General features: G+C 46.3%; 1 long non-coding RNA gene across 1 annotated transcript in view; it reads left to right on the plus strand.

Annotated features, from left to right (window-relative positions):
- Nucleotides 1-9,190: 9,190 nt before the first annotated feature.
- The window catches only part of LOC125944740 (uncharacterized), a 36,492-nt gene continuing 29,216 nt past the window's right edge, over nt 9,191-16,466 (plus strand). The window contains exon 1 of the long non-coding RNA XR_007466428.1: nt 9,191-9,717. This is a non-coding gene — a long non-coding RNA (uncharacterized LOC125944740). The remainder of the gene's footprint in view (nt 9,718-16,466) is intronic.

The raw sequence follows: 16,466 nt of genomic DNA on the forward strand, positions 1-16,466 counted from the left end.
TGCAGCGAGTTATCCTCGCGCGACTCGACTCTGAAAAACATGTCTTTTTCGGTCTCGGGCCGGGTTCGGGCCGGTTTCGAGCCGGGCTCGGGTCGGGCTCGGGCCTAAGGTAAAGGGGTGGCGGGCCGGGCCAGACGGGTAACGTAGATTGGCCCGGGCCCGGGTCTCGCCATAAAACATTTGGTCGGGCTCGGGCGTGCCCAACGTAAAAACGGGCCCGGGCCGGGCCCAGGCTGAGCAAATCGGCCCGTGCAGTGCTCTAGCCCTCTATAGGCTCTCCGCCGCTTCACGGGCCTTCTGGACAGCCCAGCGTTGGCCTTGGAGCTCGCTGCTCCTAAGCTCGCCGTCCCACTTGTTCTTGCCCTCCAGATAGGATGCAATTTTGTTAATACGTGTAAATACACCTTCGCTTCACTATTTCTGCCACGTGGCATTTTGGTGGAGTTGGGTATTTCCAAAGAGACCACGGAGCTCCGCAGCGGTCGTCGCCTTGGTATTAACATCAGGACGGAGGACGCAGGACCTGCGCCAGCGGCGACAACCCCAACCATTGTCGTGGCGTATCCGAAAGATCCAGGAACGTTCTGCGGTACATTCGGAGAAACATAGTGATGCAAATCGTCCTTTACAGTTCCCGGTAAATGCTCCTTTGACACAGCAGAATTCGCAGCCCCTTGCGTATGAAATTCCTACTCTGGTAACTATCCCTGTTCCTGCGGTTAAACAGTCTCCGACCGAAAGGCAAGGTGAAAATGCACATCAGACGCTGACTGATGTTCCCAGTCAATGTGCGCCGCTCGCAGCACCCATTGCAGAGCGTATTACAGAGCCTACTTCTGTTCAGGCACCGATTCAATGTCCGGCTGTGGTGCCAGCCAAAATAATGTCTCCAATTCGCCTAATAGGCGCGGAACTGGACCACAGGGTCCAATACAGGCACCATATGAACGAAGGACTGATGTGCCCAGTCACCATACAGAGTGCTTACTTAATGATAACGGACATAGTTATGAGCCTTCGCGCTCCCATACATTTCCAAATGAGAGTTCGCTCACAGTTTCTGATGAGCGTGTCAAGGAGTCGTTAGACTCTTTTGCATCTTATCCGTCCTCCGACTCGTCTGGAGGGCGCTTCAGTGAGCCTGGGAGCTCAAAGGTTAAGTCATTGCCGTCGTCCCCAGCTTTGGCTGGCGGGCAATTCAGTGAGCGAAAATTCTCAAAGTCAGTAGGTTCGCCTCCAGCTTCATCTGGCAGGTGTTTAACGGGGCAGGAACCTTTCTCACCTCAGATACCCCGACGATCCAAGAGACGCCGTAAGAGGCCACAGCACTTAAGGGACTTTGTTCCCTAGTTGATATTTTTAGTGTGCAGTGTATTCTTTGAGTGTAGTTGCATTTTTTCTAATTTTGTCAGGACTATGAAAAGAGTTCATTGGGGTTTGCGTTATTGGCTACGTACGCTAGCCATTGTGTGTGTATTTGCCGTCCATTATGCCTTTATTGCCACGACTGTGAAAACTGATTCAATGTTCTAGGTTAGTGGGCGACGTTAGCCATTATGTGTATATTTGTAGACCCATGGTATCTGTTGTATTGTATCATTGTGTTGCCATCTTTGTTAAACGAGATTACCGAGTACCTATTCTACAAGTGCCGTTACCTTTCGCAGGGGAGAGAGAGAAACTGATAAAATGTTTACAGCTAGGGATATATATATCTCCATACACATGGTATTAACTACTGTATAACTACTGTATACATCAACCACTCTATAATGTTGCACAGGGATACATCTCCATACATATGCTATGTTAGTAACTGCGTATAACTACTGTATACATTAACTACTGTATAATGGTGTGACATGCCCCGCCTTACTTAAAAGAGGGGGGATGATGTGATGTATAGGTTTCGGTTTCGAAACCCACATATTCCGCAACCAGGGGGCGCTGTTTGTAACTACTCCCGCCCTTTTCGCGGCTACGGACACCGTATCGCGGCGCTCCCGTGGGCGCTGCCATGTTTGATCACGTGGTGACGCGTCCATTGCTTGCCTCAACTGCCTCCGTTGCCTTCGCGTTTACAATGCAAGCGCATGACGCCGGTGCGGCGCAGCAAACCTCCGTTTCGACGCATATCGTAGACATGACTGTGAGCACGACACGAAGCTTTGGCCACAGCTTTAAAGGACATGTAAGTGCTTTCAGAGCTCATTACGCCTTGTCCAAACGGCGCGAGCAGCGTATGCGGTGCTTGTACTAAAAGCGAGGCTAGAAATGTATTCCAAGCTGTCCAAACTTTCCGCTTATGAATTAAATCGGGATCAGTGTGCTCTTTGTTCTTTATTTGGCAAACATTTTGAAGCAGTGGCTTGTCATGTTTCTAACTCAGTAAAGTTCCTCGGTTCCTCGGTGCGGCCACTATCTGATTGTTTATTTTCAGCCTAATCGCTCGCGGGTGTGCTCTGTTGCGATAGATTTGTTCTTGCTGCGCACAAAGCTTGGAATGTAAATGTTCTGTGCTTTGCGGTAGCTTGTAGCAAAGACGTATTATCGCTAGTCCCTCACTTACTTTGTGGACCGTCACCAAACATTCAGCTTCCAACATTAGTGTCTTGTCGGTGTAGTCGCCGTCATTCATGCTTCGTCACGTTGATTCAAGTGTACGCCCATTGACTTAAGCGTAAGTTTGCGTGCGAGTAGGGGTGGATGTGTGTAGATAATGTGCGAGAAACTTACTATTCTAGTATGTGGCGCTAGTTTCTTTTGTAACGAGCGGTAGTCGTTCTTAAGTGCCGACGTTCCGGAGTTGAAGTCCTTTCTTTGGAGGTTAGCTACACAGTGCTGGCGAATGAATTATCTTTTTTTATCTTTGAGTAAAGCCATGCATCGCGAAGGGCGGCAACACAGGCAGTCGTTATATAGCAGCAGCGACACAGTTTGATTCAATTCCTTAGTATGTGAATCACTATTTTTGCAGCTAACTACTGCCCCTCTACTGCACTACTGCAGATTTATTGTTATACATTTTGCAGCATGAATTGGGCACAGTGCTATAGCGAACGCCCAGTTGCATTTCCAACAGCTGATCACACAGTAGCAGGGCAGAAGCAGTAATGGTTTCGTATTCGTGCGCATTCGCTGAGGCAACGTATGGTGCGCCGTCGAAAGCGCCATCTCGTTCCTCTAGAGCACGGTGTAAGGCTCTATATAGAGCAAACTGCTCCGCGAAAAGGGTCAATATAAGAAGCTGTCTCCGTTAATAAAGGTTGTTCTTCGCCTCGGTACCTGTCTGCGTCTGCGTCAGTTGCTCGGCCGCCGTCCCGGCGTGCCCCTGCGTTTCCCGCGTGCCCGGCGTGGCATCCATGGCCGCCACGCCGATACAACACCCACGCCGCTCTCATTGACTGTGCAACCGGCGTCCTTCAATTTGAGCTTCCTCAACTTGCTGATGTTCCAGCTTTACCGTCACACCGCTTATGCTCTGTCGATTATGTTCGGTTGTCATCGCAAGCCGCCACGTGTGTTGCCTTGACGTCGGCATCACCAGTTCCAGACGGCGACTACATAGTGTTTCCACTAGTTGAAGTGCTATTGACCAGAAATATTGCCGTGCCGCACACCCTCGTGACTGTTGTCGACAACCACGTCCAGCTCCCGCTTCTCAACTTTAGCACTTGACCCAAGCTCTCCTGCAAGGCATCTCAGTGGCCAACGTGTCTGCGCTTGATGAATGCGACGTCGCGGCACTAGACGCGGACACTTGTTCGTCCTTTCTCGCAACCGGCCCGGTAACTCCACTCCCCGACAAAATTACCACGAGGATTGCCCCTGATCTTCCGCCTTGTCAAGCCGCTGAACTCCACCCCCTCCTAACGACCTGTAGGGATATCTTCGAGTTCGATGACCGCCCTTTAGGTCAAACGTCTCTCGTAAGTCATCGAATACGTACCGGCGATGCTATTCCTATCAGACGGCGACCGTATCGTGTGTCCCATTCCGAACGCCAGGTCATACAACGAGAAGTCGACAAGATGCTCTCCAAAGGCGTCATAGTAGCTTCCTCAAGTCCGTGGGCGTCACCTGTCGTCTTGGTCAAAAAGAAGGATGGCAGCTGGAGATTTTGCGTCGACTATCGGGCCTTAAACAAAATGGGGACGTGCCTCGCACCTGTGGAAAATCGGGTGGACGCAACGACGACGAAAATATTCTATGGTTCTGTCCATGTTATACGTGGCATTTGCGTATCTTTAAATCTTGGTGCATGATAGTTGGGACACCCTATGTGTATATATATATATATATATATATATATATATATATATATATATATATATGCAGTACTGGCGCGGCAGTATAGTGTCCGCACGGAATAACAAGAAACAGCGGAAGAGGTTGCGATTGCGCTTGCGCTTACCGACCCCCTCTGCGAGGTAGTTCTTCGCGACTCACAATCCGCAGTTCGTAAGTAAAAGCGGGGGCGCATTTCGTCCGAAGCTCTTCAGATCCTAACGAAAGCTGGTCGACAGCACTTCGACAGCACCGCCATCATGTGGTTCCCGGAGCACGTCACCACCCCCACTGACGAGGGCCCCCCTAACTTGAATAAGCTTGGTGGCACACCGCTCTGTGCGATAACTGACCCGTATAACGACATCGCCTAGGACTACCAGTTAGGCAGGGGGATATTTCCCCCACCTCACCCGAAACTGAAACTTCGGCAGGCCGTCGTCTGGCGACAACTGCAGGCACATACCTTCCCCAGTCCGGTGCTCTTTGCAAGTTATGTCAGGCAACTAGAGCGACAGTCTCGTACATGTTGTGGCATGCAGTGTCCTGTTATAGCAGCGAAAATGGCAGTATCTCCGGAGGCTCTTGCGTCGAAGTGGGCCGCCGCTCTGCGCAGCTCCAACCTCAAGACTCAAGAGTGGTCGGTCTAGCGCGCCCGAGAGGCGGCGACGAGGCAAGACTTCGAAGTCCCCTCATGGGAAATCTGAGCCCGGGTCGTTAAACTTCGCCGGATTTTTAATAAAGTTGATTCCATCCATAGAAGGCCTAAATGGTTGAATGCCTTCTTCTCCAGTATTTAATATATAATTGATCGCTTAGTTTCACGTTCTCATGAATTTATTTATTTATTTGACGTGGGTTGTAGACAAACTCATCAACAGCTGAAATGTTCCAAGTATATACCCCACCATTATAACAGAATAAGAAATATACAAATGACACTTTTATTTTGCCTCAACGCAATTTAGCTTTAGAGCCAGACCCCCTTTAGCGATTTCTTTGGAGGTGCCGCCTTTGTAAGAAAGTAGCACCATATATTTATTGTCTGACCGGCACCAGTTCCTCCCTTCCCCGCCCCGCGGCTCCCTAAGAAAAAAAAAAAAAATCGCGCAAGTTTGCACTCGGTCGTGCAAAGCTTAGGCACAGTGAGACTGACGATCTTTATTTATTTATTTATTTTATTTATCAATACTGTAGGTCTTCTGCAGACCCATACAGGGAGCGGGCTTACATCATCATAGGCATGTAATAAGATACAAGTAAGATCAAGTCTTACTAGCTGCTTCTGCTAGGTATTAACTTGATTGCTGCTAGGTTCTAACTTGGTTACGACTAGGTTCAGTAACTTCGTTTGTAAGTAGGTTTTGCTTGGCCTAGTATTTTGCTATCACTTCGCATTACTGGACTTGAGGATCGACAGTTTCGCTGTGCTTAAGCTTTGCACGAACAACTTCAAACTTGCCCAATTTTTTTAAAAACTTAACTACGCATGTAGGGAAGGTATTCTCAAGCGATCATTTTCGGAGGTACCTTCCCTTTCGCGACATTTTGCGTGACTAGCGCTGGACGCGTCGGCGCCTACGAGCGATAGCGTTCCTGGCATGCCACAAACGCAGGCAGGCAAACCAAGGTTGGCACAGTGCCAAGACGCTGTTGCTTGCCGACGCCGAACGCGTTGGAGGCTAGCCGCTCGATATCTAGCGAAAGTTGACACGTCTCGGCGCAGCCCCTTTTATGGCAAACTCCTAGGCGAAGCGCATGACTTCGGACTTCTCTCGGCGGGAAAGTTGAGCGAAGCGCTCAATGACTTCAGACACGTTGATGCCGACGTCTCTGTAGGTGTATAGAAGCGCGAGCCTAACCATGCGTTCCACAGACATTGTAGAACGCAAGTAGTTTCTTTTTAGTAAACTCTTGCTAAAAAATATTCTCTCTGCGCTGGCAGTGGTCACTGGAAGGGTGACTAGAACCTGCAGCAGTTCGTACACATTTATATAGAACCTGCAGTCGCAATGAGAGAGAGCATCTATTCCGGTGCTAAAACCTAAAACCCTCCCTCGATGTCGTTGGCATCCTTGTTTAAGGACCTTGCACAAACAGTAGGCTGTTCGATTCCAGCGATGTCAGGAAGTATGGAGAAGCAGCCTGCTTTTGCAACTAGGCTTTCTTTGATAATTTCACCGCAAATTTCTATAATTTGGTTTTGTGCATCTTGGCTTAAATACGAGGCATTACTGGAGCAACTTTCCAAATGGTTCTTCAGATATGTATCTCCACAATCAGCTCGCATGCGAAGAAGCGCTCTGAAAATACCTGTATTTTGAGCAGAGGCTATGCTTAAATCCATAGGGCCACTGTCCCTGTGGCCACGGAGAGCCAGACCTTGTCGCCCGCAAAAAGAATTTCCTCAATAATAGGCCATTTACTTTCTTCTGTTTTCTCATATTTTACTTTGCCTGCCTTGGTCCAGCTGATCGATCACATTGGGCACGCTTCCTGAAAATGTTTGGAGAAAATTATCAGCTGCTAGCTCACGGTCACAGGGATATTTAGTATTGTCGTGTGTGTGGAAGATTGCGAGCGCGTGCTGTCATTTCTGGAACGGCTTGGACATGAGGGCTCCAGTGCACGCATGTTGGCCCAATTTTATAAGAGCATTAACCCCATAAAGTTCCAGAATTGAAAATCTTTTAAAACACACCTTTGGAAATGTCAGTGCACCTTTCGCGTCAAAAGTTTATGAGAACTTTATACCCATAAAGTTTCGTAATTGAAATCCATGTGCTCCGTATTTTCCGCAGCCGCTGCGAGATGCCGCAATGCGCCCGCTCGCTGTCGAAAAGCCCTTGAAAGTTTGTGCTCGGATGGGGCTCCTTGCGTTACGTGACTCCAGGTGCAAGGGCGTTGCCACGAAATCCAGCCCGAGTTCGCAGTGTTCGTGCCGAAATGTCTTTTCGAGCGTGAAAAAAAAACCATTGTAGAAAGAATCCAGAGTGATTCCCGGCGTCGGTGGCAGTTTTGGTCGTTTCGGGGGGCTTAAGCCCCATCAGCTCCCCCCCCCTGGCTACGCCCCTGCTTATGCCTTATTCTATACTACTAGTTTTATCATCCACCGCTCACGGCCGGCTGATCCTGTTGATAACGTGAGCGGACGTCGCTCTGACCACTGACCAAGTAAAGCCCCTATATATAGGGGCTTTATGACCAAGCGTGCGAAAAGGCATTAGCATCGGAAAGGCATCGCTACAAAATAGCGGCCCTGGGTACGGGCCGGTAACTTGGCAGTACTTCCAGCGCCCTTTGCGTACTGTATAGCTGTTTCGGTACCGGAGCGAATAAAGGCGTTTTGAAAATCGTGTAAATTGTTCTTGCCTCCTGCGGCGTCCTTCTCAAACACTACCATTGCAACGCTGGCGTTAAAACCAGTAATTTGAAAGTTAAGAACGAAGTTTTGTTAATTAGCGAACGGACACGACGGCTACTAGACATCTAGTGCGCGCCATGCTGAAAGAACGAATAGAGAAGAGAACATCATTACATCGGTTGAATCGTATCTAAAAAAAAAAAAAAAATGTGTCCATTAAAAGAGATCCCACGATATATACAGTATACTCCAAACACGGTACAAGGACCATGCTTTGGTTGCATCCTAACAAACGCCAGGTGGGCGATAAAAATCTGGAGCTCCTCATTACAGCGTCTCTCATGCATGGTTCATGAGTTGCTTTGCTGCATTAAAGCCCATAAGTACCCATACGGGCCGTGCTAACATTTTTGCTAACAAAATTGTGTTAGCAAATACAAGTACCACACGACGGCCACGGTAAGGTGCCGTAGGAATGGTTAACCTATGAAATAGGCACTACACATTACGGACACTGTAGCGAGCGATATACTTATCTTATGAAGCAGGCTTCCGTTGTCATCAAATGTACATTCTTTTTCTTTGCTTTGGTGAGGCTGTAGTACCGAAATTACTGGCTTTGAAGTTCTGCAATTGTGGCTTCTGGTGGTATTTCGGACATTTTCAGCTGCTATGTGACGCGCACTGATTATGCTTGTGCAAAGAGGGCATGCCGTTTGTCCCGTTTCGGTGGTTAGATTAGGGAAATCGAACCACCATTCCTGGCACGACGCAGTGAGAGCAGTTCATGTGCTTTTATTGAGTGCCTGAGTATAGGTGACGAGCTAGCTTATCGCTACCGAAGACTCGTGAGTATTGATACGGGCCATGGCAATGCGAGGCTCGCTTAATCTGTACTAAAAGTGGACTGCAACATGTTATTTTGCTCTTCCTCTGCGCCGCGGTCGCTGTCCTCCTCGCCCATTACTCAAGAATCCCACCAATACGGTGACTCAATGTCTATGGCGTTCTGCTTTATAGAGCTCGAGGTCGCGATTCCTGGCCGCGACGGCCGCATTCCAACAGCGCAGAATGCAAAAGCGCTCGTGTACAGTGCTTCAGTTGTACGCTAGGGAATTACTGGTGGGCGAAATAAATCTTGAGCCCCCCCTTACAGCGCTTATCATGGCCCTTCAAAATTGAATTATAGTACACACTACTCCAGAATAGAAGAACCGAGACAAACTCCACCTACAATGGGGAGTCAAAGGAGAGTTAAAAATGGGCGATCACGTGACAAGAGTGTTCACGCTGTGCGAGGTAGCGAGGAGTTTCGTTTTCGCTTTGCATAAAACAGCGTTCCGCGCACAACGAAAATGAGGCGGTTATTTTTACAACGTAACGCAATTAGGCATGACATCCGATTGTTCATAAAAACTTTGTTGTTGTAACGTAAACATTTTTATACGAAAATGGTTCATTGCTTTGTTACCTTTGAAATCTCCGAAACTTTTTAATGTGGCGCTCTTTGCTGGCAACTATCGCTTGACAAGCGTCAAAATGGCGTCTCGCACGCCTGTGAGGCAATTTCTTGCGAGTTTACTTCGAGTGCACCGCGTTGGTTCCTCGTTTGCAACGCACACCATCGGCAGAAAACGGCAACCGTATGCTTTCCCGGAGACCACAACTTCAGCCACGCGGTATATCTCGCGAGTTAAGCGCGCTTTGCATAATTTAAAGGAACCCCAGGCCGTGTTTACACAAAACGATCTATCTTATCTGGTACGGGCATAGCCTAGCTGCTGAGCATAAAAAACGGGCGCACGGCGAGAAAAGCGCTGGTCATAATCTCCGCGCGTAGATAGTTTCATAACTCCTGTCCTCGCACGGTCGAGGCGACCCGATAGTCAAGTTGCTCAATGACCCGTATATCGATTAAAAAAGCGAGACGCTTTTCCCTCTCTGCTATGCAAACGCAGTCAAGCTGTGGCGGCCCCCTCGCTCCCCGTTGGCCGCTGATGAAATTTGAGCTGGGCGGTTTCGAGACGCGCAAGAGCCAGCTTGCTTCGGTTGCGTCCTGCGTGCCCGTGAGTACTGTCTGGCTCGCTAATATTGCCACGATCGTGGCACGCATGCTACGCTCGTCGCGATCGTTCGAGCGCTAGCGCATGTTCGAGACGGAGTTGCCGTTTTGCGTGTGTCCTCGCGCCGATCCGACGCTCGCATTCTGTTTTGTTTTTCGTTGTTATTAGTTTTTTTGTCATTTGTGACTCGTCTGCATAACCATGTTGTTTACGGAGTGTCCGTTTGAGGAGATTGCTACTGTTGGGAGCGGCGCTCGACGGGTAAGCGCGCACAGGCGCGGTCTTTGGCGTCCCGGTTTCCTCGAAGCTGTAGCTCACTTGCGACAAGGCGCCAAGTTCGACGTTGCGCTGTCGCACGAGCCTGCCGCGTTTTACGTGAGCGCAGCCGCGCTTTTCTCGAATGTGGTTTCCCGTAGGAAACTGACGCATGGCTCTTGGCCTACTCAGTTTATTCGTATAAGTAGGAATCCAGGTTGTGTCTCGAAAAAGGTAAATCGACAGTGAAAACTTTAAGCTTGAAAATTATTGTAAAAGTCTGCGTGTAGCTATTAAGCAGTCGAAAGAAAAAAAGAGGGTGAGTGGAGCTTCGTTAAGGTCGCTAAATAAATGTGCGTATGTAAAATACGATGCAGCTGTAGAGCTTCACTGAAGATGTGACCGTTATCGTGATCTAGAAGAGACCGTGAAATCACGACCGTTGGGATAGCGTTCCAGGGTGTTGTGCAATACTCCGGGAGAGGCATTATCTGTCGGGCTTGATGAGTGAGGAAAACTGCAAAGTGGTCAGCTCAGCAGTATATATCTATGCTTAACCTCAATCGTGTATTTGAAAGAGAAGAATTATTTTTTATAAACGTCTTTGCACACAATTTCACCTCGAGTGTGTGCATAAAATTAGATAATGTTAGGCAGCATCATTCATAAACCCAGCTAAATTTAAGACTGGGAAAGCAAAGTGGAAAATTTGTTTATCATGGATAGACAAGATGTGCAGTGGTGTGAGAAGTGAAGCCTTCTTTTTTTCTTGTGCACTGTATTTTAGAGATACTATGCATCATGCCTCCAACACCAGGAGCTATGCTGAAATGTGTAAATGCAAAAATACTTCCTTGCAAATAATTTCTGCCATTACACTGTTATTCGTTCGGTGGGCTTTGTGCAAGTGTTGTGATAAGCTTTGTTTTTGTCTAAAAATGACCTTGCGATGGGGAAGTTGCAACGTTGCTCACACTTCGCATGGATTTTATGAATCAGCTGTTTGCCCTTAACTCCTTCAGTGTATTGGACGAGCTCTGCTTGTCAATGGCAATAATCCTGTTTCCAAATTGATTTGGACGAACTCGGGATGTCCACTTAGTTTTTCTTCTACTACATAGATGGCTGCAGTGCCAGCATTTGAAATCTGTGGTTGTTTGGGCCTTTTTTGTTTTATTACGTATATGTCAGCACTTTTTCAGTGCTGACATTTAGTCTTCATGTTCTACAACATAGATGGCAGCTAGTTCGTCAGTGCCGAAGCAGTGCATTTATGGCGGTCTTTGCTTTCTACTACAACGATGGCAGCACTTTGTCAGTGCTCAAAGACCGCGTTTTTGGAATCGCACGCTTTTTGTGCCTTTTGGCAGATCTGAAATGATGTCGTCTGGCACTGACAGCTCGCACATGAGTCGCATGTGCATGTGAAAGCCACTGCTTAGACCTGCCTTAGACCTGCCTTAGAAGTGCAAGAATCCGCGAAAAGCTTTCGTCAATGAAGAACTTTGCTACGCAGAGTAGTTGATTTTGAAATGGTAAAATAAAGCGTTTTCCCTTGTTTCTAATTGTACCATTTGTGGCAATTACTAGTACATATATATTTAGGGTTGTTCGTTTTCAGGTGAAACCCAATTTTACCCAATTTTTACACCCTGAACATGTTTCAGGACAATCGGATTGAAACCCGATTTCTCCCTGAATTCCTAAACCTCATACCAACCAATTTTTTTTACGCTGCACGGAGTTTGCGGTGCACAAGCGCTGGCTACCCTGCCTCGGGACAGCAAAGATAGATCGTGTTGGCAAAAGTGAACTCCAGTGACCTATAGACTTCATTTCAGAAACTGCGTGCAGCATTGTGGACGCTATGCGGCTCTCAACCAACCGCCCAATGAGCGCATCTAACTCTGAGTTAGTAACTCACCGTGTCACCGTGATGTGTCTAGCTAATGGCAAACAGCTGTGATGTCGAGAGAACTTTCTCTCAGCTGAGATACGTTCTAAGATCAGGACGTGTCTCGGATGGAGACCAACATGTTGTGCATGCAGATGATAATGTATGTTAAAATGGATCTGTAAAGAATTGATGACCAGCTTTTCGAGAATAAAATGTTTAATTTCCTAAAGGTTATCGATGCTCTTTGCTGTCATTATCACTTATTAATTTCCAAACATTTCAAACAAACGCCGAACTTCGGAGTATTTGCGAGAAAACCCTGATGTCCCCCCGATTACCAGCTTGAAACAGATCCCTAGTTTTAATGTGTCAGCATTAAATAGTTCGTGATACTTTCCTAAAAAAAAAAAAAAACAAGGAAGAAAAAACAATGTAATGTATTCCTTAGTATATGTGTAAATTTAACCCGAAAAAAACTGAATTTCGGAATAGTTCTAGAAAATACACGATTTCTCCGCGGTTGACAGCTTGAAATATAGCACCCAATTTTTACCCCCGAGTTCAAAAAAAATAAACCCGAAAATGAACAACCCTATATATATTGCATAGTCAAGAGGTAAAATGAGGTTTTCACGCTTATAACATGAAGCAAATTGTGTGAAAAAGCTATAGAAGGGTTATTGATAAAGTGAAGTTCGAAAATAAGCCATAAAATGAAAAAAAAAAAAGTAAATTAAGGTCACTTTTGCTCAAAATAAATGAAACACTTTGGGTTAGGGAAACAGTAGTTTCCTCCTCTTTGGTTTTGGTCATCACTAATTTCCTGCTTTGCAATGACCCGCATTTTGCAGGACATGCCCCAAGTGCTTTGCCTTCCTATGAAACGCATGATGCTTTTGCAAAAAGCACAATCTCACTTTACGGTCAATCCTCACACTAGCCAGCGATTGTCATTCCTTTCGAAGTCTGCAAGCTGCACCACTGAAGCAAGAGCCACTGTGCTGTGTCATACGATCCCATTGGGTCATTGCCCAGAAGCAATACAAGAGAGCTATATGCTCTGCTTTATTTAGATTGAGGCTTATTAATTGTTACAGCAGATAAACTTCATAATTTTTTTTTTCTGTTCTGCAAACAGTTTTCTTGGCATTGAGCGCTTTCTGTGTTTCACTGCTTGCCCTGAACCATTGTTAAAAAGGGCGATGCAACACTTCTTTAACACAGTCAAAACACATTTGCGATCTGTAGATAATGCTACCATGAACATGCAAGCCAAACATTATTATGCTGCATGCAACAGGGAGCCAGTAGCCTTGCAAAAGTAATAATAATGAATTTATTTCCATCATAAGCAACATGCACGATACTGGAGACCAGCAGAAAAGGTCGCTTACTATCTCCTGGGACTTCTGAAGCTCCTTCATTACGTCCCGCCTATGATGTTGAAGGGGATGCACTTCATTTGATTTGTGTGTGGCAGTAGACGTTTAGTGTGGAGGCATCAGCCTGTGATCGTTCGGTGAATCCTGAGGCAGCCGGCTGGACACGGTGCTGGTGCTCGTGCTGAGCTCGGATCTCTGTCGTCATATTCTTGAGCGTCCTGCAGATGGTGATTATGCCGTAGCAACATCACAGATCCACATGACAGCCCATCAATGCCAGTCCTTGGGCGATTGTTCATGACCATGAGAGTCGAAAGCTTGCGAACGTCTGCAAATCTTTCCAGCCTTCTAGTAAATGGGAAAACTGTGGTTGTTCACCCAGGCCCACTTGTCCTGTCACTGCTTATTTGTCACTCTTGGGCACCTTTGGCAGATGCCAACCATGCAGACACTGCAGAAAGAAGCAATAGTCAGGGCATTGCTCTTGCCAAGAGAAAACCAGTAGCACACCCAGGATCTCTGCTAGGGGGGGGTTGACAGTTTGCCTTAGTTTGCCAATACCATCTAAACAGCACTAATTTCAATTTCTTCACGGGAAATTGTCAAAAAATTCGCTTTTTGCGCAAGTTTGCGACTGTGCAGACGATTGCGCGTCTTACATCTTAGTTGCAGTACTCAAAGGCGCAAGGAAAGAAAAGTGGTTAAACAAAATGGGGGGGGGGGGGTTAACTCGACCTCAGAGGGGTGTTACAACCCCCGACCCTTCATAACTTACTATGTAATGAGAGAAACTTGCTAACTTTAAGAATACTGGGATGTGAACATCGTTTTATATTGTGATAATGGCTGTTCATTATTCGAACACTGTTTGAAAAGTATTCGATTCGGTCTCAAAAATCACTATTCGCACACCCCTAGCAGTTTATAATAATATTTTGGACATTTATAACATTTATGCAAACATACTCAAAACAGCTATGGCCTTGCTACGCTTATTTTTTCAAGAAGACATTTAGTAGAGCATTCTGCATCGTGCAAGTGCAAAATGCTGAGGCATCATCCAGTAGACAGAAATCAAAGCACTTTCACTCTGTCAATGAAATCTTTCGTTAGGCCCACTTGCCGCAATATAGATGGCTGGGCCGCTATTTTGTAGCGATGGCCTTTTTGATGCTAATGCCTCTTCGGGTTTGTGAGTGGTTGTAATCAACGCTGTGCCAGGGGTGGAGCATTGCTCTGAGCACCCATGAATGCGGGAAGCATGAAAAGGTATTAGCATCGAAAAAGGCATCACTTCAATATAGCAGCCCTGATTTAATAATAACAACATAACATTGCTAGTACTTTGTCCTCAAAGTGAAATGAGACTAAGAAAAAGCTGTTTTTACCTCTTATTTCCTGCTGTCGCAATGAAGAGCAAGTAGCAAGGGCGAATACGTATTGCAGCGGGTGACCTGGCTGCTGCCATTTTGTTAATGCTAGCTAAGCAAGCCACGAGAAACCTGCAAGGCTAAGTCCAAAGGTTAGAGCACGTACATAACCCACAGAACCTCTTTATCTTTTGCACATGCACACTTTAGACCCACAATTCTACAGCCTATGTAATGTTTTTTTTTGTAAACTAAATTAAAAGTGTTCTGTAAAGTGGCATGTGTGTGTACTTGGCAATGTGCACAATGTGAGCAAATGGCTGTAGGTAGCATAATGGCATCCTAAGGAGCAAGTTCTTAACCGTGGGTACTTGAAGGATGCTTGCTGTCTGCTTTTATTTATTCACTATTATTGTGGTACTCCAAAATACATATGCTTGATCGTACTATGTAGCATGTGCCAAAGGTCAAGCACCTTTTATTTTTTCATATTTCTTTATTTTGTGTTTCAGTGGTCGGCAACATTATTTATTCATGCATAATTGGCATTGCCTTGCGTTTAGTGAGTGAAGTCTAGCTTGCTTCACTTCTACTTTTCTTGTGGTCTCACTTCTTTGTGGCAGTTTTTCGTTGAGGCCACAGAAATTGAAATGTGCTCACACTTTAGTGTTTAAGTGCATGTTCTCATTTCTTTCAGAATCAGCCATTGAGAAGAGAGTGTGCACTGTACATGGAGTCAAGTACCAACGAAAGCTGTCACCACATCATACGTTTATTGTCGCAGATGAACATACCGTTAACATACCTGCCGACTGTCCTGAATTCGCTCATTTTGGCTCGTTCTACGATTTGATTCATGTCGCGTCAACTTTTGCGAAAGTACATTCTGTACACAGAAAAGTTTTAAAGGCGTTGAATAGTGTACCGGTGCAAGATTGCAAAAAGGAAACCGTTATAGTTTCTGTGACCGTGCAAGAGGCCAATACCACTAGCATGGCCTCCTATATACTTATTGGTGCCTACGCAATGACCCCGGAGAGTCCGACCAGCCTCTTTTCTAAAGCTCCTCCTATCCAATTGCCAATATGCTGCTTGTCAATCTCAGCTGTTCCAAGTTTGCTGAATCTAAAGATAATCATCATTAATAAAGTGCATATGTATCCCATAAAGGACTTGTGCTTAGGGCAAACTTAAAAAAAATGCATGCTATAATTCCACCTTCTCCTTTATTTTGTTTCATGTCAATTGGGATTTTTACTAATTTTAAAGTTCACAGGTTGGCAGGTATACTAATACAGATTTCAGACGAAATTGTATCTAGCGGGACACTTTCTTCTTAAAACGCAGTTGACTTGTGTGTGCCACTTTCCTACATGAAGCCTTTGGTAGCTGTGTGAGTGCAAACGTTACTTGGGCTATTTCAGTGACACTGTTCTTGCAAAGCGAATTTCGTTTAGTGCTAGTCAAATGACAGGAAAAAGTGGTGGGTGCAGTTCATCTCGGGTGCTAGGCGTGTGCTCTGAAATTGTTCCGTTCTGTTGATATATGTTATATTAAGGGGGGGGGGGGGGGGGGCTGCGTGGGACATTTGTTTTTCTTTGTGGCTGCTTCCATGAGAATAATGTAGTTTCATAGGAAGGCTATTCAGCTTTTAGCAGCATTTAAACCAGGAGTGTCAGACACATGTTGGCAACCAAGCCATACATGTAACTCTTGTGGGTCTTCACGTGCTGCACCATAGCACTTTGGAGGAGAGGTAGAGTGTTGATTGACACTTAAGCAGCTTTACAGGGGCACAAGGTGTAAGCTCGAGGCAGCAAAATGGGTAGCACAGACAGTAGTTGTGCA

Source organism: Dermacentor silvarum, chromosome 4 (assembly GCF_013339745.2).
Source record: "Dermacentor silvarum isolate Dsil-2018 chromosome 4, BIME_Dsil_1.4, whole genome shotgun sequence".
Classification (NCBI taxonomy): domain Eukaryota; kingdom Metazoa; phylum Arthropoda; class Arachnida; order Ixodida; family Ixodidae; genus Dermacentor; species Dermacentor silvarum.